The following is a 24747-nucleotide window of genomic DNA, read 5'->3' as shown; positions in this document are numbered from 1 at the left end:
AAGTTGATGCTGTGCTCTATGTTCCTCTTAGTCTTAAATGGTACTCATGCTACCCAGTCAGGATTCTGGGAAACAGGTTTGCATTTGTGCCTCCTCCAAGAGCTCATAGGAGTAATTATTCTCCCAGTTCAGAGGACAGAGGTATGGAAACCCTTCGAGGACTACCAGGGTCCCCAGCAGTGATGATTTCCCATCATGAGCTCTTGTAACACAAAACTGACTTCTGTCTCCTGGGTCCCAAGCAAAGCAACTCAACTTTGCAATGTTGTCCCCTGTCTTGACTTCAACCTAGGCCTCCCAGCTGCAAATTCAATAGAAAGTGCCTGTTTTCTATTGAAAGTTGCTTAATTGGCTGCTGTTCTTGCTCCTCCAGATGAATTTGCATTAAAGAAAGACCTGCGATCTTTGGCATTCCCGATGCAAAACTCCATATTTAGCGTATAGAGCTGGCAGTTCTCTTAACGCCCACATCTGTCTCTGCTCGCCGCAGCTGATTTATGTTTAATATCTCAAAGGCATGTGGTGCCAGTCCCACATTGAGCTCTGGATTGTGGTGGTCCGTCTGTATTTGTTGAAATTGGGCCCAAAGAAGCTGGCTTGGAGCAGAGACTGCAAGGAATGCGAGCCAGTGGCCGTCCAGACAGCTCTGTCAGCAAGCTCAGGAAACTGGCTGAAAAATACTGGGAAGAGGCCCAGATTTCAAACAACCTGTGGAGCTCTCATGAGAACACACTGTTTTAAAACAGAAAGTTGAATGATATTCTTAATTACAGATATTTTTTGAGGGAAAAAAAAAAAACACGTTAATGATGTCCCTTGCCTTTGCAGAATGCGAGGTATGTTCCCTAAATTGCGATCATCGAACAAGCAGCCTTCATCCTGTTGTATGGAGTTCTCATTTTCATGTGTTGCATTAAGCACTCTCAATTCACAGGCAGAGATAAAGATCAGGACACTCTTGGGGTTCCCTAGCTATGGGTTGGCTCAGGGGTTGGCATTTGTGGGCTTGTGCAGGCAGCTCGCCACCACTTCCCATCAGTTACCTCTGAGCTGATGGCTCGTTTTGCTTGTTAAAGCTGTCATCCCATAAACCAGAAAGCTTTCAGCCTAAGAGATTCGAGTCCAAAGGGTGGTTTTATCTCCTGAACTAATGAACTCCATGGTCTTATATCAGGGACAGGATACCCTGAGCATAGATATGACTTAACTAAGCACTTGCTTTAGGGCTCAATACTGGAGTAACAGGGTGAAATGCAAGAGTCTGGGTTTTTTGCTGGGTGATCTAATGGTCCCTGTTGGTCTTAAATTTTATGAATTTAGGCTCTGGATGGAATCTGGTGTATTGTGTCGGTCAGAGTCTAGGCTGAAAGAATGAATTACAGCTTTTAATCATGAAGAGGTACCTTGTACCCTGTCTGCACAGTTAAAATAGCACATAGATTCTTTCTCTTGAGAAATCCTTGTTGGGTTTTTGCTTTTTTATTTATTGGTCATGTGGTTGGGTCAGCGTATCTGGAGCTTGGGAAATTGTGCAGATTTAATATCAGACTGCAATTCATTATATCTGAGCATTTAAGTCTATGCATGTTGGGACAGTGTTTCATTGCTTTTTGAGGTCAGGAAGTGACTATCCTGTATCCTGACTTGCACAGAGCTTGCAATGAAAGATCAATTAAACCTGTATTCGTCAGATCTTATTCATAGTTCACCTGATTTTAAAAGATTTTATATCAATTTAAAAGTACTTAGAAGACGAATTTTGAAACACTGAAAGGGGCTGCTGATAAAATCTAAATTGGGAAAGCCCAAAAGCAAACTTGGTAAGAGTAAACTGTTTTATTTGAAAATATGAATGGAAAAAAAATTTTTCCTGTGTTTATAAACTGATCTTCTCTGTATTATTCCACATGTCAGTGCTCTACAAACTTTTTTGAATGTCAGTGATGACATTAGAAAGGGGAGAAAACAGTGAAAAACACAGTAAAAATAAGCTCTTGATCGATGACTCAAGGCTAAATAGGATAAAGCCTTCCTTGTAATATTTGTTATAGGCTAAAATTATGTGGCTCTGTAAAAACTGTAACTATCGCTGTCTCTCACAAAAATTATCCGTTAAATACATGCTTCTTTTGGTCAGCTGCTTGGTGGCAATGATTTATGCCAACTGGCCTAGAAACCATGAAAATGAGTTTATGGCTTAGTCCTGATTCTCTGTTAAAAGTGTTTGAAAAGTAGGGTTGTGAGGGAAGGAGAGGGTTTCAGGATTTTCAAGTGGAATGGAAACCCAGCGTAACAGAGCACAGGACTATTTAACACCTATATTTAGAACCTCCTGATCCCCGATGGCTGCTATATGGACAGGTATTAAATGCTGGCGTTGATGGAGAATTCTGCAGAATTTAATAAGCTCTGGACAAAGCCTCAAATCACTGGTTCAGAAATAAGGAACTGCAAAGAACTTCTGGGGTCTGTTTCCTCTTTTTGATTACTTTGCTCCTTACTCTGCTACTTCTGCAGGAAGTTTGTTCCAGAGCTTCTTGCTGCCAATTGAAATGACTTGGTTTGAAAAGACCACCAAATTCAGCAAACTAGGCATTTTCAGACCATTTATGTTCCCTCTCTACCCATAAATGCCTTTCTGGACAGTATGTGTTGTGTATGCCAATATTGTTCTTTATCCAGAGAGTTCTCCCTCCTCGCCAGCATGTTTCCCTGGATGCAGTCTCAGGGGCCAGCTGTGTTCCTGCTCTGTCTCTGCTTTGCAAGGCTAAAGAGAGCAAGGTCCCTATTCAACTGAACATCCTCATACCTTTCCCACTGATTCATTCAGGTTCAGATCAGAGAACTAAAAGCACACGGTATTCCAGGTGAGGACCAGTACCTTTCACCATCACAATATGTTCATTAGTGTTTCACCTGTCTTTCAAGATCAAGTCACACTAGCAGCTGGTAGTCTTACTGAGAATGAATATATATGTCAGGTCTGTCTTTTCCTCTATCTTTTCCCACAAGTAAGAACAGAATAGAACAGAACAGAATGGATTCTGATGTGCAGAAATTCTCACTCTCATTACTCAACTTCACACTTATGTCTTTTATATTACTCAACCTTCAGGGTCCTTCAGTTCTATGTAGGTACTATGCTGATCCTCTTTTGAAATTATTAGGTCTTCAGGCTCAGTTTTGCTTCTTTGACTAATCTTGTCTGAACTTCGGTACTATGGTACCTGAGAACATCACTTAAAGTTGGTCTCAAGATGGATCTTTGGGAACTGCCTATAACGTCCCACCATCCCACCATCACGGAAAATGTGATCAGTTCCTGTTTAGCAGGTTTCTTACTGGGTTACAATATGGCTCAAGCTCCTATCTTCTTCACTTTAACAAGAAACTTCCCCTGAAGCACTAAATGCTTTTTTTAGCTCTGCTTAGGGAATGCAAAAAAGATCAGGGAAAGACTCAATGTTAGAATCACCTCAGGTAAACTCACATCACGTTTTGTTTGTTATCTTTACCTTGATGTCTGTAATCACTCCCATTCTTGTCTTTCCTAAAGCTTTGTGGATTACAGAGGACAGCTGCAGGCATCTATAGTTGCTCCAGGTCACCCCAGTTGGTTATATCTATTTCTATCCTGGCTACAGGACTGAGTTTTTCCACAGTTCTTAGGGATTTTTTTTCCCTCTCTGTATACTGATTTCTACATCTTGAGTCCTCTGTGTTTTCTTTCTACCTCAGATGTGGTAACTTCTATTTCCCAGCCACTCATGAACCATCCATCCTTTATCCTGTATTTTATACACTTTCCTTACTGAAAACACATGCAATGCTTTCATTTAATTTTGGGAATTATACTCAGTTTCTTTTAATCTCAATGCTGTTCTTAGTGCATAGCAAACCCACGTCTTCGTTTCTGGTTCTCTTTTTATTCTTCTGGTTAAAGAACTTCTGTTGTTTATTTTAATATCCTTTGCAAGGTCTAACTCAGCTTGACTTTTGGCAATTCTCACTTTACCCCTATGCTTTCTGACCTCTAAAACTCAGCTTCCTTTGCAGATTCATCTCTTTTTCCATTCTTATCCCTAACAGACCCTATGAAGTGAGCCAGTTAGCTCTGGACCCTTCACATTTTTCCACTCCTATTCACAATGCGAGTCCCACATCAGTTTTCCAGTTCTGTTGTACAGAATATTCAAACACCCTGTGAGTACAAGTCAGCAAAAGCTTGGTTGGAGCAGACTGTCCTAATCAGAGCATTTAATAATCAGAGAACACTCTGACATAAAATCAAGCAAGCAGACAGACCTCCTAGCTGAGGCAGACCTCATTTTATTCCCTCTCTTTCTTTGAGTCAGTTCACAGTGGCTGAAGTTTTATTCTGATTCTTAATCTTCTCTTCCATAAAATCAACTTTAAGTGCCAAAAACGTGGCTTAAAATGTATTTACTTTTGTGGTTTTCTGCTAAAGGTGTCTACTGGGAATTACATCCCAGGATAACCAGGTCTTGCCATTAGTAGCAATGTTTGCCCTTTCGTGTGTATCTGGCAGTTAAAGCCTCACACATTGAAAAAATTCCTTGTAGTATTATACCATACAATAATATTTCAGATTTCTATTCAAACCCTGAAATGTGAACAATTTTATTAGAATTAGAAGATACAGAACTAATTTGAGATTGGTATCACATATGCAGTGATGATAGATGACATACCTTAGATAACGGACCAAATTACTACAAGGAAATGAACTGAGGTGTTATGAAATTAATAAGATAAAGCTATCTCTGCCTCAGGAGCTCACCGACAAACACTAACAATACTAGCACTGTATAGCTTTTACATGAAATGGATATTTACATCCACAGTAACTTAAATCCCTATGTGTAGAGAATAAGCAAAATTACTGTAAATATGTCACGCACATGTATTTAGCAAGACTAAGATCTATAGTTATTGACTTCAGAGGTGCTATTGCACTTACACGAAAGGCTGTCCCACTGACTGAAAGCAGGAACAACTTCCTTGCTTGAAACAAACTTCTATGATATTGTCTAAGGGTTTGATCTCAGTAAGGAAGTAAAGAAATGAAAGTTACTCATTACTTGGATTGCCTGAAAATATTTTTCCAAATCATTATTTAACCAGAAATTAGAGGTTTTAAGGTTTTAATTCAGTGACTTTTTCCAAAATGTGTCTGCTTTGGTTGCCTTCATTTCTGATTAGAAACTTGCACAGTTTCTGCAATCTTTCCAAAGAAAACTGAAATGTGGGCTTTCTTAGTAATTTTTCCATTTTCACACTTCAATTTTTGCATAATTTTGCTTTTGTGGTGAAGGTTTGTAAATGCATGAGTAATTTTTAGGAAAACAACTTTTTTTTCCCCCCTTTTTTTTTTTTTTTGACAAATATGCCCCTGGGATAATAATGTTCTGTTGTCCAAATTCTGTACTGAAACCACCTAGCTCACACAGTGCTGAACAAGATGCAGAGGAACGTGAAACTCCTGTCCAACAGAAATGCCAAACTGCAAATGAAACTGAGCAGCTGAAACTCCCACTGAGATACATGAGGGCTGAGGTTGCACAATCATGATTTAATCCTATGTTACTATTTGGTTTATGCTTGCAAAATCTGAACAAATATCCAGAGATCATATTTATTCAGCATCTCTGCCACAGAATGTCATGGATACCAAAAGAATGTATTCAGGAAAAGATTAGACAAATTAATGGGGTATAAATTCACTGGTGGCTACTAAACATGGGAGTCTTGATCCAGTATCTGGAAGGACAAACCAAGGAAAAGATCATTCTGTTCTGTTCTTTCTTTGGTTTTAATCTTTTCCCCTAACCATTAATTTTCTGCTACTAATAGAGCATTATTATTGTTATTATTAATTATTATATTACAACAAATTATCCATGTTTAAATTAAAATTCAAAATAACTCCATTGTGCTGCATCTTTAAATCTTATATTTTCTCATGCTTCAAGACTAGGATTTCATCAAGAAAAAATATCATTCTCAGCAGCACACTGAGTAGCCTCATAATCCCAGCTGAACACAAAATTTCTGTTCTCGTATCTTCATTAGAAATAAATCACTTTCATCATTGACTGAAATATTTCTGAAGCACAGAACAGTTTTTTGTTTATTGTGTTTTAAATGTACTCCTACCCATGTGGGTTTTCTCCCCTCACTAGTTAGAAAAGTATTGATCCCTGGACTACATTATACTGTGCTGCAACTCTGTCAACTAAACAGTAAAGACATGATCCAAACCCACTGGAACTGCACATCAATGCAAAAACAATGGCTGATACCAACTCACTTTGTAGTTTGGCTATTGAAACTGGATTAGAAAAGAAAGCAAAGAGGAAAGTTTCATTTCCAGCCAGCCCACATGATCCTATATCACACCAGTTTCATTCTTCCTACCCAAATATATAAATGTTTGCAGCACTTCACTCAGATTATTAAAACTGCTTTCTGAATGTATAATGAGTAAGTTGGTTTCTGGTTTACCAGATGAAAACAGAGCAGAGAGAAACCTCTTCTTTTTTAACTGGCTAACATTCAGCCAGACAAAACTGGATTGCTGGCCACAAAATACCATTATAATCAAATCTGATTTAAAAAGAGATTTTTTATATTTGCTGTATACTACTGCTCATTTTATGCCCGCTACCAGTTAAAAATTAACAGCAAGTATTGAATATGTCTTAAAATGTGTTTTTTTGTACTGGCTCATGGAATATCAGCTTGCAATGTCCTTGACTTTATTTGTTGTCCTGTTTTGTTTAATGACAATCTCTATGTCATGGCAGGGGGTTTGGAACTAAATGATCTTAAGGTCCTTTCTAACCCTAACTATTCTATGATTCTATAGATATTTGGCTTCATCAGACCCCAAGTTTGTTCAGAAATGTGGGAATTAGAACTTTGCTGCTCAGGTTTGACAGAACACATGGTATTTTTCAATGAAAAAGCATAACAAGGATATCTGAACCTTCAAACTGAAGGTCTGATTTCTATAATACCTCACAGATTGCTTTTCACAAATGTTTTTCCAGTATACTTCAGTTCTTATAGCCCCTTATAAACCAAAGTGCTCAAGGATTTATTTAGATGCTGAAATGTGTTGATGAACAGGAGATGGACTTACGAGCATGCTTAAAGTTAAGCACATAAGTAAATAGTTCGCTGAATTAGCCCAGAAGATTGGAAAGTGTGATCATCCCCCACCCCTATAAATTCAAATGAATGCTCAAGGAAATATTTTGCATTAATTTACATATGGTGTTTGGACAAGCAAGCATGGAGGCAGCACTGGCTACTATACCACAAGTAAATACTGCAAAGAAGGTTTCACCCTCTGGACCCATCCTTCACAGGGGCAGACCTTTGGGCAGTGGGGAGTCCAGCAGATTTTGGCACCAGGTAGGAGTAGCAGCCCTGAGGGAGCTGCCTAATTGCTAATTACCTGGCAGGTTCCAATTGAGGAACATAAGCTTGATCCAAAGAAGACACATGAAAAGATTTCTATTAATATGAAAACGCAAATTTAAAGACTCATTTAAAATAGTGAGCATAAATTTGCGTTTTTTAGATAACTTGCTTCTCTGGGAGCTAATTGAATAGCTAATTATCATATTTCCTAATGCTGCTATGATACAGTTTCCTGGACTAAGGCACAGGAGATGTGAAACTCTGCCCTTGCGGAAACAAATCCATTGGTGAACAAACTCAGTTCAGGCAGCAACCTCATGGCTATGGGCTCACTAATGTCATCCTTATTCAGGTTAGCTTTCTGCTAGCTCCAGAGAGCATTTTGCCTTAGTAGAATAATAATTAAGAGCTTCAGGATGAGGCCCGTGGCAATGCAGTGAGTCGCTATTAATTAGTTTGTCTGCTGTGCTTTCCCTGCACCATAAGTGTGCTTCGGAGCCCTGGAAAGAACGCAGGAGGAAGAACTTCTTTTCATAACACGAAGGATTTCTCTAATCTTTTTGGGGGTCTGTCATGCTCAAAGCACGACAGGTCAGCGTTCCGGTACTCCTGCCCCGATGAAAGGGCAATGGGCATTCATTGCTTTCCTTTATTAACTTGGAGACCTTGGTGGCCTGCTGGAAAAAATAAGATTGGGAAAGGGGTACCGGGGAGGGTAGTGCGAGCGCGTGAGAGAACCACATGTTAACGTTGCCTGTGTATGAACAGCAAGCTTTCTGGCTTGACATTTATTGAAAAAATAGATCTTACACTGTATCCACCCAACACCTGTTGAGAAACACTGACCCCATTACAGAGGTTGGATTTACACTGGCTCTGTATAACACCCTATAAAGGAGGCCACTGGTGCAAAAGATTAAAGAATGCTGTTAAGTAAGTTGTTTTATTTCTTTTGAGACTGAAAGAAAGCTGCAAAGTGAGAGAAAGCTTTCCTCGGTTATTTACTCTTCATTACTGGGGATCTTGAAGGGCCTTGTATAAACTGCTCTAGTCGGGTCATGACAACACTTTATAAGGTGCAAATGTTGAGGTGGAGCCAGTGCTATACTGCCGGGGAAGCAAATGGAAAGGTCCCTCCCGACTAAATGGAAAGTTAGTGCTAATAAAAGCTCATGACTTTGGCACTGCTTCCTAGGCACAAGGGGCCCATGAACACGGGTTTGCATTAGGACCACTGAGGCCCGAGCAAGTGCCCCGCACAGAGTCGATGGTGATACGCACTGCCCTTGGTGATGTTTCTCCACGTGAGCTTCGTAAAGTGCTTCTTGGACCTAAAAATCATATGTTTAAGGGCTGGGGTGGGAGGGGAAAAAAATCCCTTCTTTTTACTAGCTGCTGTATAATGAATAGCCCATTTCAAGGAATGTGTGAGTTCCTATTAGGGCTGAGTGAATGCTGCAAAACATTTTCAGTCAATGTGTGTCCCAGTTCTTAAACAAATGGCTTTCTGTGTAGTCGCTGCCCTCTGCTCTCTGCCTTCCCCCGTCATCTGTGGGATCTGGTTCTACCTGGGTAGAGGCGGATGGAGGCAGCTCGCCTGCGTGCAGCAGCAGTGGGGTAAGGCTGGGCCTTCCTCTCACCCCTTTTTTGTTCAATGAACTATTGCTTGTGATGGGAATGTTCATTTCGGGGGGGCCAAGCAGGCTGGAAGGTGAAGCAAAGCATGCAAGTGGTCATTGAGTTGTAACGTCCAAGTAAGGTAATGGACGATTGACCTTGACCCAACCCTAGACTTTTGGGGCTTGGTATTTTGCTTTGACACATCCCGAAATACCTGAGGCACCTACAAGGGGCTGCCAGGTTTGATACGGGACCTGTGGGAGACCCATTTCATTTGGGAGTAATTGTTGGGGCTGGAGAAAACCCTGAGTAGATCCCAAACAACATTAAACAACTACATGTGGGTTGATAACTTGAGCCCTTTAATCACCCTCTGCCTGAAGACTATCTGGTACGACAGAGACTAAGAAAATCCCAGCCAAAAAAAGATAAACTCAAAAAGAGATGTGTCCACTGCTCAAAGGAGGAAAATGCAAAGGCGACACAGAGGCAGGAGGTGTTTGCTTTCATCAGCAAAGATAAAGATTCCTTAAAGAGATGAGAACACTGGTAGGAAACTGTTTTGCCCAATCATCATTCAGCAGAAGCCTGAAGCTCTTCTGTACTGCCTCAGGATAAGCCCTTTGCTTCAGAGAAGGTACAATGCAAAACCTGATTTCCTCCTTCTGTTTTCCCATGTGTCTGAACAAATATTGAACCACAGCTACAAAAAGCTCTGGAGAAATGGGCAAAAGCAGCTCAGAAGCTTCTAGAGGTTCTCTGCTGGCTTCGGGATGTCTCCCGTATAAGTTGGGACATGTTGCATCAAAAAGACCACTCTAAGCAATGAGATCCTGCCCCTCCTCCTGTTGCTCCCATCACTAAGAACTCTCCCTGGTTATGGGCAGGGATGATGGACTCTGGGCAGCAGATGTCAGGGTGCGAGAAAACCTCCCTTTATTCAGCAAGTCTTTGAGGCAGGCTTCTTTCTCATCCCACCCTTTCCACAGCTCTGTTTGGACAGAAACACAATTTAATTATAGGAATAATTTCTTCATAGCCAGGAAATACACCCTCAATGAGACCTTCTTAAATAAATAAATAAATAAATAAATAAATAAATAGGGATTTTTTTAAGTCTGTCTGAGTTGGGAATAGTCCCTTATTTCCCATGTAGAGATGTAAGGCTGGCATGTGTTCTGCATTTGCAATAGGCAGAGCAGCTGTGTGGAGCTCGCAGAGTTGAGCTCCTTATGTGTTAGGAGAACTAAGCCCTGCAGGTTCAATTAATAGACTTTGGAATTGAACCAGTGCCTGACGATCCCCAAGCTTGTTTTAAGCGAAGGAAGGTGGCCGTCAGAGAAGAATTAGACCTGCCAGGGTCTTAAGGCAGCTGGGACACACAGTGAGAGACTGAAGAGCCAAGAGTCTGGAACCTGTGCCCCAATGCCTGCTGAGCCAAGAAGTCCCATTGCTGGGACAATAAACAAACAGGAACAGTCCGCGCAGATGAATGCTTCGTCTTTTAGTTTGCATGGACTGTAAAATCCATATGCTTCCCAAGTCACAAGCCCCAGCATTTAGCTCAGAGGTCTTTAATGAGAAGGATGAACAGAAAGTAGTTTCATAAAGTGGGAAAAGATTGGGATTTATATTTTTAAAAAAATAATAATAAAATCCAACAGTGCTTTTCAAACACTTACTGGCCCATTAAGTTAAAAAATCTTTCCATTACTAATTTCAGTTAATTACCATCTTCTTAAACAAATAAAGACCTTGGCTACCTGGATCAAAGCCTGGTGCTTCAAACTAAGGCAAATTCTCTTGAAGTCACAGATTTGGAAAAACGCCTAAACACATAGTGTGGAGCTGGTGGTACAGAAGGCATGGGAAGGTGAGCATCATGATTGCTGATGGGGAAGGCAGACCCGTCCCCATACACCCCTTCACCTTCACCTGGAATGTGGGCACACTCCCCTGTTGTTTCCACCATCCGGATCCAGAAGAAGTCATGGGCCTGTTTGCCGGCTGCTGGTCGTTTGGGTGTTACTGTTCCCATCCTTCTCGTTAAGCCTCTGCATTTTGGCTCTGGCAAAGCCCAAGGTCAGAATAAAACGTACTTGGTTGCTGATGACTGATGACTAATTTGGGGTGAAAAATCCTGCGTAAGGAGTTTTCCACCCAAGAACCTAAATTCTCTGCTTTGGCACTACTTATTTTAGAAGACGCACATTCCAAAACCAGATTTCAGGATGAATCAACCAAGCAAGAGGAAAGTGGCATGCTGGCTGAATATTTAATTGTTGTATTTGTGCAAGCAATAAAAGACTAGGAAGGGGGAGGCAAGAAGGGAGGAACAGAAATGCTCTGGAATGACTTGGAAATGCACAAGTTTTTATTTATCAACTCTGTTTACTTTAAAATACATCCAACTGGAACACTAGGTGCAGACATAAAAATTAAAATAGAAAACATCCTGGGCCAGCCTCTTAGAGGATGCAAATTGGCATGGGAGTTCCCATGGCTTCCAGCAAAGCCTGCTGCATTTGCACCAGCTGCACTTGGTTGCTTTCAGTTAAGTTAAATAAAGTCAACTCCGTGGCTGGAGCTGATTTTGCAAGGACAGAGACGGAGTGAGAAAGAGATGAGGTCTCTGAGGTACCTGTGAGCTAAACCGTTTGGGGCACAATGGGTCTGAATGAGACCAGAGATGAAGGGGAAGCCGATGCAGGTCAAGGAGCGCAGGTGTGCTCCAGATATGAGCAGTGCTACGGCTTGCTGCCGTCCTGGGTGGTCCAAAGGTGTAATCCCACCAAGGGCTCATTGCAGTAAACCAAGCCCTTGCTTCCTGGACTTGCCATGGACTTGAGGGAAGCAAGTTCAAGTGGGGTCACAAAAAAGAATACGACCATTGAGTGGTAACAATGCATACAAATTACCAACAGACCGTGAAATTCAGCCTCAGTCTGTTGAAAATGCTGTAAGTATGGAAAAAAAAGAGTACAGTTAAACTTCATCTGCACAAAAGGTGATGTTGAAGCCTTTCTTAGAGTCTGTGTGGTACTTGTGGCATGCTATTTATACAGCATTAATAGGGATAATGTTTTCTTACTGCATGGATTAATCCCTTGCTGAAGTGTCAGAATGGCTGGATGAGGCTGTGATGGAGCTCTGAAGAGCACCAAAAATGCCAACAGGTCCATGACAGCCCTGTCAAATTTGAATGACTACAGATGGCTAGATCTGAAACTGGAAATACGTTTTCTCTCTCTGCAAACAAGAATGAGTCTCTGAGGAAATTGGAGTTGCCAAAAACTTATTTTCTGTGGGAGCCTGGACTGTAAATCATGGTTTAGTCCCATCTGGGCATTTGCATCAATTAATAAATAATGTGTTCTTCTCTTAGCCAGGACTTCATGCTTGCTGTGGGGTGCTGGAGAGCTTTTTTACAGTGAACGTATGGACTTCTCTGAGATATTCACCATTACATAGGTGCTAATGGCTCTGAAGAATTGAGACAGTCACCCAAATTGTCCTTTCCTAAATGAAGCACCTCTAGTTTTTAGGTAGGGAAAGTAAAGCAGAACCGTTTAAATCTGAACAACAGATGTAAGAAATAGAATATCTACGTATTAAAAAAATCTCGCATGAAATTATGGTCAATGCACATTTGATCAGCTTTTCCTGCTCAACTCACCTTTATTAGCTGAAGATAAAAGCCAGCTGAAAGCACTTGCAATAATACCGTCACAGAAAAATGCCCCAGTGAACTCTCTCTGAGATAACATCTTCAATAATCTTTCCCATGTTAAATAAACAGCCAGAAAGGAAAACAAGAATGGATCCAAATGTTCATTTCTCCCTAGCAGTTGTGTTTTTGGGAGTGGAATGGTTCTGGATGGAGGATCCTACATATGGCTTAGTTAATGGATCATGATATGAGTGGAAACCTGCCTAAAGAGGAATTAAAAAATGAGGGCTCAAAGAAGAGCCTTTCGTGTAATAGTTTATGGGCTGAATTCTTGCTTAAGGAATGCAAATAATCCCTAGCAGATATGACTGCCATTGACATCTACAGGAGCAGGCACTGCAAAAAGGGGAGCTGGGTTCGGGCTGCTGAGGGAGATTAGAGAAATGTGGCAGCATGTGGTATTGCCTTTAAGGAAACTATTAGCTGAGGAAGCAAGTCACATTTCTCTAATTTTATTAGTATTGGCCAAATCTGGGAGTTCTCACCTAGATTTTAATTGGCCAAAATTTCTCTTGAAGTCAGTTGGAATTTGCCTGAGTAAGGGGCTCTGTAACAGCTGAAAAAGGTCTTCAGGACTAAAGCCCACTATCCTTTCTTGTACCAGATGGTCTGATTAAGTGTCAAGAAGTCCCCACAAGGCAGTTTATAGGTGAAGTATATGGGCTTGGAGCTGTTCAACCACTGTCGCGGACAGTGAGCAGTATTTTCCCTTACATCTGAACACTATTAGAGAGAGAAAAGAAGACAGAACCATACTTGAAAATGTGAAACATAAGTAGAAATTAAGACAGAGACATCTTTGGGTCTGCAAACACCGTTAACAGCACATATTTTGCTGTTTCATCTCAATTTCTACTCTTTTCCATAAAACAACATGTTAACTTACTCTGGCCCTCAGGGATGAAGGTAGAGAAATTACCTCCATGAAGATTAACCACTTGAGGAACAGGGGCAGTAATGCTTCCTTTTTTTAAATGGTCTTCCAGATTTTTAATCTCTGTGATGGAAAAATTATTTCTGCAAACAACACCCTCAAAGAAGAAAGGTCAGAGTGTATAGGGGAACTAAGCTATGCTCATGATGCTTTGGGTATCAAAGGTAGCTTATCTGCAGACGGAGTATCAATTGTTGCTTCTTGGACATAACTATAGAAGAGGACAGCACATGAAGTCTATGATATATTCAGTGTCTTCGAGGACTCCCTCTGAGCTGGATCTGAGTTAAGATTATAGACATTTATGATGGAGCTAAACTCTCAGCCATTTCTCTAGGCAAGATGCTGAAGACTGATATATGTTTGTAAATGAAGGCCCTAAGATCAAAGCATGCAGATAAATACCAGTTAAAAAAAATGAAGAAATCTAATCATAAAATGTCTACTAAAGAGAAATCTTGACAAAACCCAGAGAAAAGCTTGAATGAAAATTATCAAGCTTGTCTTCTTTTCTCGCTGGAAGTGACCGTAATTTGGTATCTCCTGGAAGCTACTCACATAGAGGTTGGAAGCCATGGAAAATGGTCAGCAATGCATCTAAATGAATGAAATTTGGAAGGAAAATGTTATGCATTCATTTGCGATGAAGTTGCATTGTTATGGATTCATACTTGCAGCGGAATTTTTTAGACCTTTAACGTAACGATGACTGCAGTTTCAATTCCATTCAACTGTGATACTTACACTTCTTTTATGCTTGACCTAAACAGCTCTTTAATAGCTTATATTTCAGCATGCTTTATCCACTCCATTTTTCTTAATTTCTCCACTGAATTTTGTTATAAAAATATCAGTGCATGTGTTTCAATTTAAATTGCTCAAATGCTGGTTAACATTGGTTATTTTAAATAGTTGCTTCTTGTTTAAATACTTGGAACTTTTCTTTTCTATGGAAAATCTTAGGAAATTAAGAAAATTTTCTTATCTTGGACTCTCTAAGCTTACTTATATTGACATTTGGGTGGTGGTCTTGTATGAGTGTGTAGGCACATACACATATATGCATGCATGTACGCATGTACGTGTGTGTGTGAATGAAGAAGAAGAACATTGAACATACTGGAAGTTTCCTAGCAGTAGAAGTGATAGGCCATTATTCTTGACACTTTTATTGGGATCTATTTTGGGGGGCTAAGGAGTGAAAATTGGCAGCTGTTTGCATTTTCTGACAGATGGCTGAAGATTGGCTAATTAGAAATCACGTCTGATTCCAAGTCAAATAATCTGAGGCCACTAAGTCTTCATAGGATGTTTGTCTGAACCATTTCAGTGAGCGCTAGTGTTTTCAGAAAGAACAATATTGTTAACCCATGTTCACAAGCGCAATATAGCGCTTGTTATAAAGCAAAACTGGTTTAAAACTTGCTTTATGTGAGTGATCAGTCTTCACGCTCCTTCCAGGCAGGAAATAGAGCCCAAACCATATGATATGTTTGTTATTTATGTAAATGATAACACCGATTTAAGTGCAGAAGCTGGCTTTTTGGCAAGGGTTTGATGGTTTATTCAGTTTCCCAGCTGGGGTGATTAAAGTCAAAGGATTTCCCAAAGGTCACAAAATTCAGTGATGCATCAGCCCCCCATTGAAGCCCCAGTCTTCCACCCCTCCTCTGCCGTCTAACAAACACCACACTGGTGAGGCTGAGGACAGAATTTTGGCCCTGTTTCCTCAACCTTATTAATTTCAAAGTGCTTTTCTACTAAATACACATCACAGGCTTCACAAATCCACATTCTGGCCCGAGGACCTGTTAGACAGTGATATAATTTTCCCCAAAGATGTGATGGAAGAGTCGCAACTCAAATCACGCAGAATTGGGTCTGACAAAGCATGGGTGAACACTCTAGTGTGAACAGAGTTACTTTGGCAGAAGGAATCAGAGTGGAGGACTTAACATGCAATATGCTCTTGTGCACCAGTACTCACCCTGTGGTCTGCAAACCACTGGTGGTCCATGAGGCATCAGAACATGGTCCTAGAGATGATAGAAATTTCTTTGTTGTGTTTATTTTTAATAAATAGGCACATTATGAAACAAAAATAAATGAAAGAGGATAAAATGTAAGCCCAAAGCACTTAAAATTTAGCCTCCTTTGTTTGTTTATAAAGGAAAGCCCTCACAGCAGCACCGCACAGAATGACCCTTGGATTTTACATCCATGGATCTGAGGATGCTGAAAAGCACTGATGCAGCAGATGAAGTCTGGGATGAAGGAAGGAAGCCTTCTGCTCCCATTCTGCACCGTGGCATTGAGAGTGATAGCAAGCTTTCCAAATGATTGGGTCATATCATTTTCCATTTTTGTGTCATATTAAGATTTTGATTATAATACTTTCTAGTACTATGTCCACTCTGGGAGTCAAGACTCCTGCTTTCTTCCTGACACATCTGCTTTTATTTGCCTTGCCACTGTACATGGTTTTTTTGTGTCTGTATTTGTTTGTAGTAAAATCAGGATTGTGTCAGAGAGGGTCACATCCTTTTACTGTTTTGAGGGCTGTCTAAACCATGCAAAGCATCTGCAAATGCCTGAGATGCTGTTGGAAGGCCTCCCAGTCATGCAGTCTGAATCTCTGGTCCATCACAGACCTTTAATATTATGAATTATGATGACTGAAAGCTTTGTGATGAAACTCTGGATTTGCTGGTCAAGGGATGGGTACTATGAAAAGTGGGATTATTGTGAAAAACAGCTTTGACAATTTGCATTTTCCACAAACAGACAAAATACTAATTTCATTAATTGTGATGTTACCTGGATTCACAGTCACAATACAGAGGAGATTATCCTAAAGTATTTTAAGGATGAGACAAGGCTTAGGGAGAAAGCAAAGAGGGCAATTCTTTGTGTCTGAAATCAGCTATTTTTATTCATTCCATGTTGAGCCTGAACCCCCACAGAAATATCCATTTTTCCCACTGTGAACAGTTAGCCAGAATAATGCCAAAAGAACGGGAGAGTCCCCCATCCTCTCCCATCAGAACTATTGGATTCCTTAGGCTTTGTACATCAGCATGATGCTAAAACGATACTAAAGTGTCTGTGATTTCATGGCCACCATGGAGCCATGCTGAGGTGCCCTCAGAGGCAATCTGCATTCCCGAGATGTGTGGTCTGTACCATACAGGCTTAAAAATGTTCTTTGTGGTGCAAAACTTAGCCTTTAGCCTGTTTTATTTATTCTGACCATTAAAACCACTATTTCCTTCTGAACATGGCCATTTTTCATAGATTGTGGAGATCATTATTTGTACAGCTAACTGCTCTCTCTTTCACTTTTAACTGTTTTTCTTATATACATATGAAGTACTTTGGATCCAGCAGAGTTCATAGAGTACAAAGACTTGTGCTGGAAAAAAATATTTGCATTTCGCTTGTATTCAAGAGAAAGGTCAATAAAATAAAGCAAGATGAGAAATCATGGGGTGAAATGCTGGCCCCACTGTAGTCAATGGAGGGTTGCCATTGACTTAAGCGGTGGCCAGAATTTCACCCGCGTTGCTTCAGATATGGTGAATGGCTCTTTTTTGTCCACATATTTTGAGCATTAGGAGGCAAATGGAATAGAAATAAATCAATATCCCATCAGAAATGCAGATTTCACCTTATCCTCTATGTTCTGAATCCATAAAACATAAATTATGGGCAAACTTTGATCTCTGTGTTTGACTTAGATTTTTGTTATTGCTTCAAATTTCAGGAAGAGTGACTATTACAGAGGTTGTCTGGATGGGCTCTATAGGTGGAACAACCTGAACGGCTTGAAATGCACAGCATTCTTAGAAGATGAAAGCATCCATCGTATAGATCCAGGACCGGACAGGCTGTCTGCTCCACACAGTAACAAAGACTGAAACCATATTGGCGTGGTGCCTGATACAACACTGAATGCTTCCCTGTGGCTTTCTACTCCCAGGGAGAAAGAGCAAAGGAATCAGCAGGGAGACCAGTGGAAGTCATGGTTTGACAACATCAAAGAGCAGCTTGGACCCTATCCTTATAGAGAGAAAAAGGTTGCCAGGATCCCATGAGTTGGCTGACTAATAAGTGAAGTGCTGCCAATGCTCCTATTCAGGATGACTTGGGGTGACCCAGTGAGTGATGGCCATTGCTGGTGGAAGAAGTTAACAGAAAATAAGCAGGGAGATAAAGAAAAATAACCAAGCAAATACAGGAATTGGGAATGCATAGGAGCACAGGGGGAGTCGCCTCTTGAATCAGAAACGTCTGTGTGAGTAGTAAGGTCAACAGTGACTTCTGAGAAGGCATTTGCAGCCTTCGTTCTTGCTTCCGTCCTCTGACAGAGACACATTGGTGTGTGGTGCTATTTGTCTTGTCCACACTGGTCAGGATAATAGACAGCACTGGGGGGGGAAGGAAGAAAATACACCATTTAAATGCAGGATGGCCAGATGTACGTTTGTACTGGGATCTCACATACTGCATGTGGGTCAGCTCCTGCTAGTTATTACAAATGACCTTGTGCTCCTTTACGAACACCAGGTCCCCGGTGAGAGCTGTGTGACTTGATTTGCTCGTTTGTGTGAGGGAAAGCAACTACAGCATGTGGCATTCCAAGGCGTGCTACTACGGCCAAGGGACAGACAGCTGCCTTTGGGCAATAAAAGGCTTAGTGACTATTGGGTAAAGGACTGCACATGATATATAGAAAAGGTTTTGTGGTTCTCCAGAGGCTGAAACATTGCAACCACAGGCAGTGCCAGGAGTCCTCAGCACCCACTAACTTGCCACGAGGATTAGCTTTCATCAAGAAGGATTGCAGACAAGCACTGCACCTTACAGGGCATTGCAAACCCAATGGTACCTCCTTTCTTTAACTGGATTCCCTTTTCTGCACAAAGAACTCAATAGGAAATAGAGACACAAAATACTGTCATATTTAAAGAGAAGAGGAAGGAATAGTTTAGAATCCTCAAGTCTTAGAGTACTTGTTGCTAAACTCTGATACCCTGCTGCTGTATATCTGATTAACAACTGCCTTCAAAAACTGAAATCAATCAATCTCCTCTTGGATTGAGGTGCTGCCTACAGAGTATCCAGCTCTGCCCCATCTTCTTCACTGCACGTCCAGAAGGAGCTGCTCTGTGACACTGAGGAGCATCTGCAGGGAAATGGGGAATCCTCACAGCTGCTGAGAGCTGAGTTCCCAAACGCTGTTTGGTCCGAGTTCATTAGTCTTCCTTGCTGAAAGACTCAAAGTTGGAGTTTGTCGTCTCAGCTGGTTCAGATTGCAGAGCACAAGAAGGGAGGACGGTTTTCCAGCTTTCAAGCCAGGATAATTTGTTTGCCTTTTTGTTTTTTTATAAATTATAAAAAAGTTTTAAAACCATCAAGTCACTCTTCAGAATTATAGAGCTGCAATAAATTCTAATCTATTTGGACTCAGTTTCCGATTAATTGTTTTGCCAAGCACCCTAATAAAAATGGATTAATTTAAAGCTATGTAGAGAAAATATATATAGAATTTTACAGCAGCCCTTTCTTTAGCTGGACATGGTATGCATGTTTGAATCATTATAATAGCAATAAAAAGAACTGGTAATTACATTGCCTGTAAAAAGTCATTAGTCAGGAGTGGAAATGTATAAAACCCTACAGTTAATGGTAGATGAGTACACACATGCACATATGTACTTGAAAAAATATTAATAAGAGGATAATTATAGGATATGGACAGGAGACTGTTCTGAGGTTTAAATGAGTTATCTTCTAGGTTTGTGGGATTCTAGCAGCCTCATACATTCCTTAAAAATGAAATTCATCCTGTACAACCACCAAACACATCCCTGCAGCAGATTCCTGGACAAAGAACAATGTGGCATGAAAGAAGGGCACCCCATTCAAGTGCAATAAGCATGCCACCCTGCGAAGCTTGCTGGATGGGAACACCCACATCCAGAGCGGATCCCGATTGCTGCATAGGCAGGTTAAAATGAAGAAAGACAGTGCAATATCGGTAGCAATCATAAAAGCAACCTGCTCTAAATTCTCAAATGAACTTTGCATAAAACTATGAACGGCAGTGCTTGACATTTATTGTCCCCAGTCTCGATCACTGTCTCAAATCAGAGGCAGCAAATAAACACCCCCTGTCTTGGAAGAATCATTTGTGTGCAGAGACCTGAGTAGTTCTCCCTGGAAGTGTTTGTGAACACCAGTGTGCTAGCTACTGCCTGGACAGGCAAAAATCATCATTGCACTTTGGATAATCTGGGAGCAAACACAGCCTGGTTCAGGCTTTTTTAGCCTAAAGGAAATGAAACATTCCCAGCCCACAGGAAACCATGGAAAAAGATGGGATCCCATCACCTGTGAGTAAAGCAGGGAGACTTCTGGGTTACACATCACATAGGTGGTCTGGGCCAGTCTTAATGAACATATGAGAAGCTAAAAGAAAAGGCCAGGAGAGGAAATCATCCCTCCTTCACTCAGCCATCACAGTACAAAAGGATTATTCTTAAACATATGTTTTAAAAGCATTGTTGAGTCCTTGAGGCCAAAGTCTTTAAAGAGCACCAGCAGATGCTCAGAAGTTGATCAGGGCGATTCATTTACATGCTTAATTCAAAGAAAGTTTAAAAGAAAAGAAAAAGAAATTTCAAGAAAAATAAGCTCAAACAAGTGAGATTTTTCTTGCCAAATTCATTGAAAGGATTTTTTCCCTCCTATCAGCTGCTTTTGCATCCAACGTCAATGTTCTTTTCCCCTTTTTGAAAAAGCTTTGGACTGACATTTGTTTATAATATCCTATTAGAATTTACTAAAATATTTTCAACATAGGACCCACGGCGTCAACTCATCTTTCCTCACTAAACCAACAAGCACACATTAAGGCACAACGTGTTGGGCTTCCTGTTTACATCCGCAGACGGCAAACTAATGCGTGCTCATTCCTCCAATGTATTAATCTCGCCTTTTCCCACATAATCCGTAAATGAAGCCCAGATGGAAAGAATTAGCTTGAAATCTCTCCATTCTCCTGCTCCTCTCCCTGCAAAATGCTGGGAGAGAGGTTTTGGTAGCACTGATTACACTGCAGAATTGTTTCCTGATTCCTTAAGTATTTCGCTATCTATCTCCCAACAGTAATATAGGATTATACTGCTGGTATAATACAGGTATAATGCAGGTATAATAATGCTGATAAATTAAGGTTCCTATGCTACTTCTCTGCTTTCAAGACAAGGGATATTAAAAAGAAACCATTGAAGATTTATGAAGCAAGTAGCTAGAAACCAACAGACACTAATCTGAGCTCAGTCAGTGGAGAGACTTCCAAGCAACAGACATGGGATTAAATTTTTCCAAGTCTTACAAAGCTAGACTTGGTATAGGTTCTAAGCTCTTACATTGTTTATATGTTTTTGACCGTGTTCTTGCTGGGTATAAGATTGTGTTCTATATTCCTTATTTTCCACTGGACATATCATGAGGTGCCTACAACGCTTCTTGTAGATAGTTGCTTCAAGAACTTTGGATGGCTGTTTCCCATGGTATCCTTGCCAAGTGACAGACTATCAAAGTAATATTATCAGTTGTGTTTTAATCACACTGACAATTCAAGTTGTTTCATGATGTATCTATCCTGTAGTTTACAGGTCTAAAAGCACAATTGCATAATGGATGCCTTCCCCACATAGATTGGAAGTGGAGGAATTACAATGTGAGCCTGTGCCTTAAGCAAATGGACTGCGAAGGGTCATGTCCAGCACCTTCTTCTCCATAAAAGATTTCCTGTGTCTGTTAGGACACACCTGCCTTATTAACAATATTCACCACTTTTCAGGCTCCAGAGGCATCCCTGGATCTCTTGACATTCTTTCCCCACCTACTGCGCTTGGCTATCTCCAGCTCCAGAGACGTTGCATTGATCAACCCTTTAAGGGTGGGGAATATCCCATATTATTCATTTTCTGCAACCACAGTTATGTCATGGGCAATTCCTGACCATCTGAACTTCAAGTGAGTCTGTGCTGACTTTAAAGGCTTTCCAAACTGACAGTGAAATTTACCTGGTTAGTGCATACCATGGGAAAAATTCATCAAAGGGAATTAAAGAACTGGTCTAGCTACACATTCATCTCACTCTAGCAAAAAACAAAACCACAGATAAATTATTTTAATCCTCAATTATTAAATTGCTTGAAGGGTTTTACTGTACTGGGGAACTCTGAAGCATTTTAGACACAATGCCAGCAATTTGTCTAAAGCCCTGCGTGCTGCCGCACGCACTGAACTGCCCGTGAACTCAGGGTGGCTTCAGCATTCCTAATACCCAGGTCATGCAGCAGCATCAGCTCAGACCACAGAGGAGTTTGAATCCCAAGTGGAAGAAATTGCTTTGTAGAGAGTGCAGGATCAGGCACAGCTCTGAAACCGTTTGCCATGGGCTGAACTGACAGTAATATAAGCCAAGGAGCCACCTCATTTTGGTTTTATACCACCACACTCACCTCAAGGCAGAGCACCTTCCTGCAGAAGTCAGTAAACTCGATGGAGAAAGGACTTCAGTAGGTAATGAATAGGAAAAGCTGAGAGATCAGAATTCATTGCCTTGAAAACTGTGACATTGTCTAAAAGTTTTTGTATATGGGTGATTCTGGAGTTCTTTGGATTTTTTAAATTTTATGAATATTGTAATAGTTGCAAATGTTATTGTTCTGTTTGAATGTGTTTTATTTCAAAACATTTCTTTTAACTTGAGAAACATCCCCCTCAGCGAGAAAACTGAGAAATCTGTGCAGGCAGTGAGGAAAACAGATCTGAACTGAAAGCCAAATGAAAAATGAGAATCAAAATGAGAAAATGAAAATTACCAAAAAAATATAGAAGCAAACCCAATTTAATAATGGTCAATGACCTTTTCTTCAACCCTCAGAAGGAAAAAATATCTAAAGAATCAAAGAGTTTTCAATAAAACTTGCAATAAAAATACTCATCTCTACTCCACTAAACATCAAGGTAGGATCCAGTGGAGTGTCCATTATTCCTCATCCAGGAATCCTCTGAAAATAAAAAGAATAAAAGAAAAGAGTTACACAACTTTAGTCTGAATAGTTAATTGTTCAAAGAAACAGAATTTCCTCCAAGGCTGATAAATGCCATAGGCTATTTCAAACAACAGAGTAGTAAATCAAAAAGCAGTGCTGTTACATTATACAATGAAATCAAAGTGATTTGCAGAACCCTAAATGTTTCTTCATTACCCTTAATCCTATACCATTAAAGTAACGAGGAACTCTGATAAGGTTTTCAGGCAGTGACAAGGGAACAGGAAAATTATGGGCATTTTTATTTAAAGCATTTTCTCTCAATGCTTTTGGTTGAAAAGATAATGAAATATTGTAAAATCTTTTATGAGGTTGTAATAAAACTACCCTGTAAATGAACCTAAAACTCTAAGCTTTGTCAAAAGTTGATAACAGGACCAAGACATGTTATTATCTTGGAATAAAAAAAAAAAAAGGGGGAAAAAAAAAAGACTATTTTATATCTTATTATGCTTTTTCCATGACAAAAAAACAGAATATTTAAACAAATGAAGCCATTACTGTTCAGGGGCACAGAAAACTTGTTTAAAATGTAGATAATTAAAACCTAGGTTTTTTTAACCAGTAAACCAGTATAGAGAAGACAAGCAAATAATGAGTTATTTGCTTCCTTAAATCACAGATGTCATGTAATTTTAACACAATATATGATACGAACATATGTTACACTAGATCTCTGTCATATATCATCATGTACAGAATGACTCGCAAAGACATGATATAGTTAATACATGTAGTGGATGTGCCAGGATAGAGATCCTACTTATTTTCATCTAAACTGATTGTGTATACAGTCACAGTGGAAATAAATATATATTTATAAAGGTGTAAGATGTCTTTATGCTACAGACTTAGAGACATCTGTACTGACTGGCTGTACACACACACATACAGGGACATGGAAAGAAATTCGGAGCATCAGGCATGACTCTACTTTCCTTTCCTCATGAAGCTGTGTTTGCTTCCACGACAGGGGAGGACACTGCCTACTCCTTGGAGATATTCCCAATACAGATGATATTCTCCATCAAATGCAAGTGGAGCTGCATGCATGATTAGGTCTGAGCATCTCTGTGTGCAGCGAGAGGGGACCACTGACAAACCCTTGTGGCTACTCACTGGCAGCAAACGGCTGCCTGAGCAGACCTTAATCTGGATAGTTTATAAAACACCACGCTCCCCAATGCAGGGAACACTGCTTTAATTCTTCTGAACTGGATTAAAAGAAACATATGCTAATAGAGGGGTTGCTGTTAGTGCAGCTGCTGTATACAACCCCGCGCAGCAGTGACAGAAAAGCCATAACTCACTGCTACTAGTGAGCTTTCTGCTATTTATTTATTGAGTTCAGCCAACAGACTTCTAAGTGATTTAGATGTTCCTCAAGATAAAAACAGTATAGTAGTCAGGATTTTTTACAAATCTACCATTGCATCAGCAACGGAAAGGGAGCGGGCGGGAGGGCAGAGAGGGGGAAATGACTTGGGTGTAAATGGGCATGGTTTAGTCTTTCTGCTGACCAGTATTAGCACAGACCAGGAGGTTTTAGTGCTCTACAGGCTTTATTTTGTTTGCTTTTAGTACAGAAAAAGAGACAATATATGTATGAAGAGACAGAGTAGCACACCAGTGAAATGACAGCAGCTCTCCAAGATGCCAAGTGAAAAAGAAAGTAATAAATGGCAAGAATCAAAACAAAAAAGGCTCTGGGGAAAGGAAAAATAAAAATAAAATTAAAAATAATAATAAAAAACCACAATTACAAAAGGGAATAAAAAGGTCGCTGTCAGAGGATGACAGGAATTCCTAATGAAAGGGATTTAGCAGTGAAGGACAGATCCCTTTTTTCTCTCTTTCTACTTAAAGGCACAATATATGTT

General features: G+C 40.3%; 1 long non-coding RNA gene across 1 annotated transcript in view; it reads right to left on the bottom strand.

Moving 5' to 3' along the window:
* Positions 1 to 22355, bottom strand: part of LOC134163400 (uncharacterized) — a 32633-nt gene extending 10278 nt beyond the window's left edge. Inside the window, exons 1-2 of the long non-coding RNA XR_009964724.1 lie at positions 22271 to 22355; positions 15721 to 15769 (exon numbers count right to left, since the gene is read on the bottom strand). This is a non-coding gene — a long non-coding RNA (uncharacterized LOC134163400). The remainder of the gene's footprint in view (positions 1 to 15720; positions 15770 to 22270) is intronic.
* Positions 22356 to 24747: the final 2392 nt, after the last annotated feature.

Source organism: Pezoporus occidentalis, unplaced genomic scaffold (genome assembly GCF_034315485.1).
Source record: "Pezoporus occidentalis ecotype Australia unplaced genomic scaffold, CSIRO_AGI_Poc_V1 ctg20, whole genome shotgun sequence".
Taxonomy (NCBI): Eukaryota; Metazoa; Chordata; class Aves; order Psittaciformes; family Psittacidae; genus Pezoporus; species Pezoporus occidentalis.
Note: the sequence above shows the minus strand (reverse complement) of the source record. Positions and strands in the feature narration are given on the sequence as shown.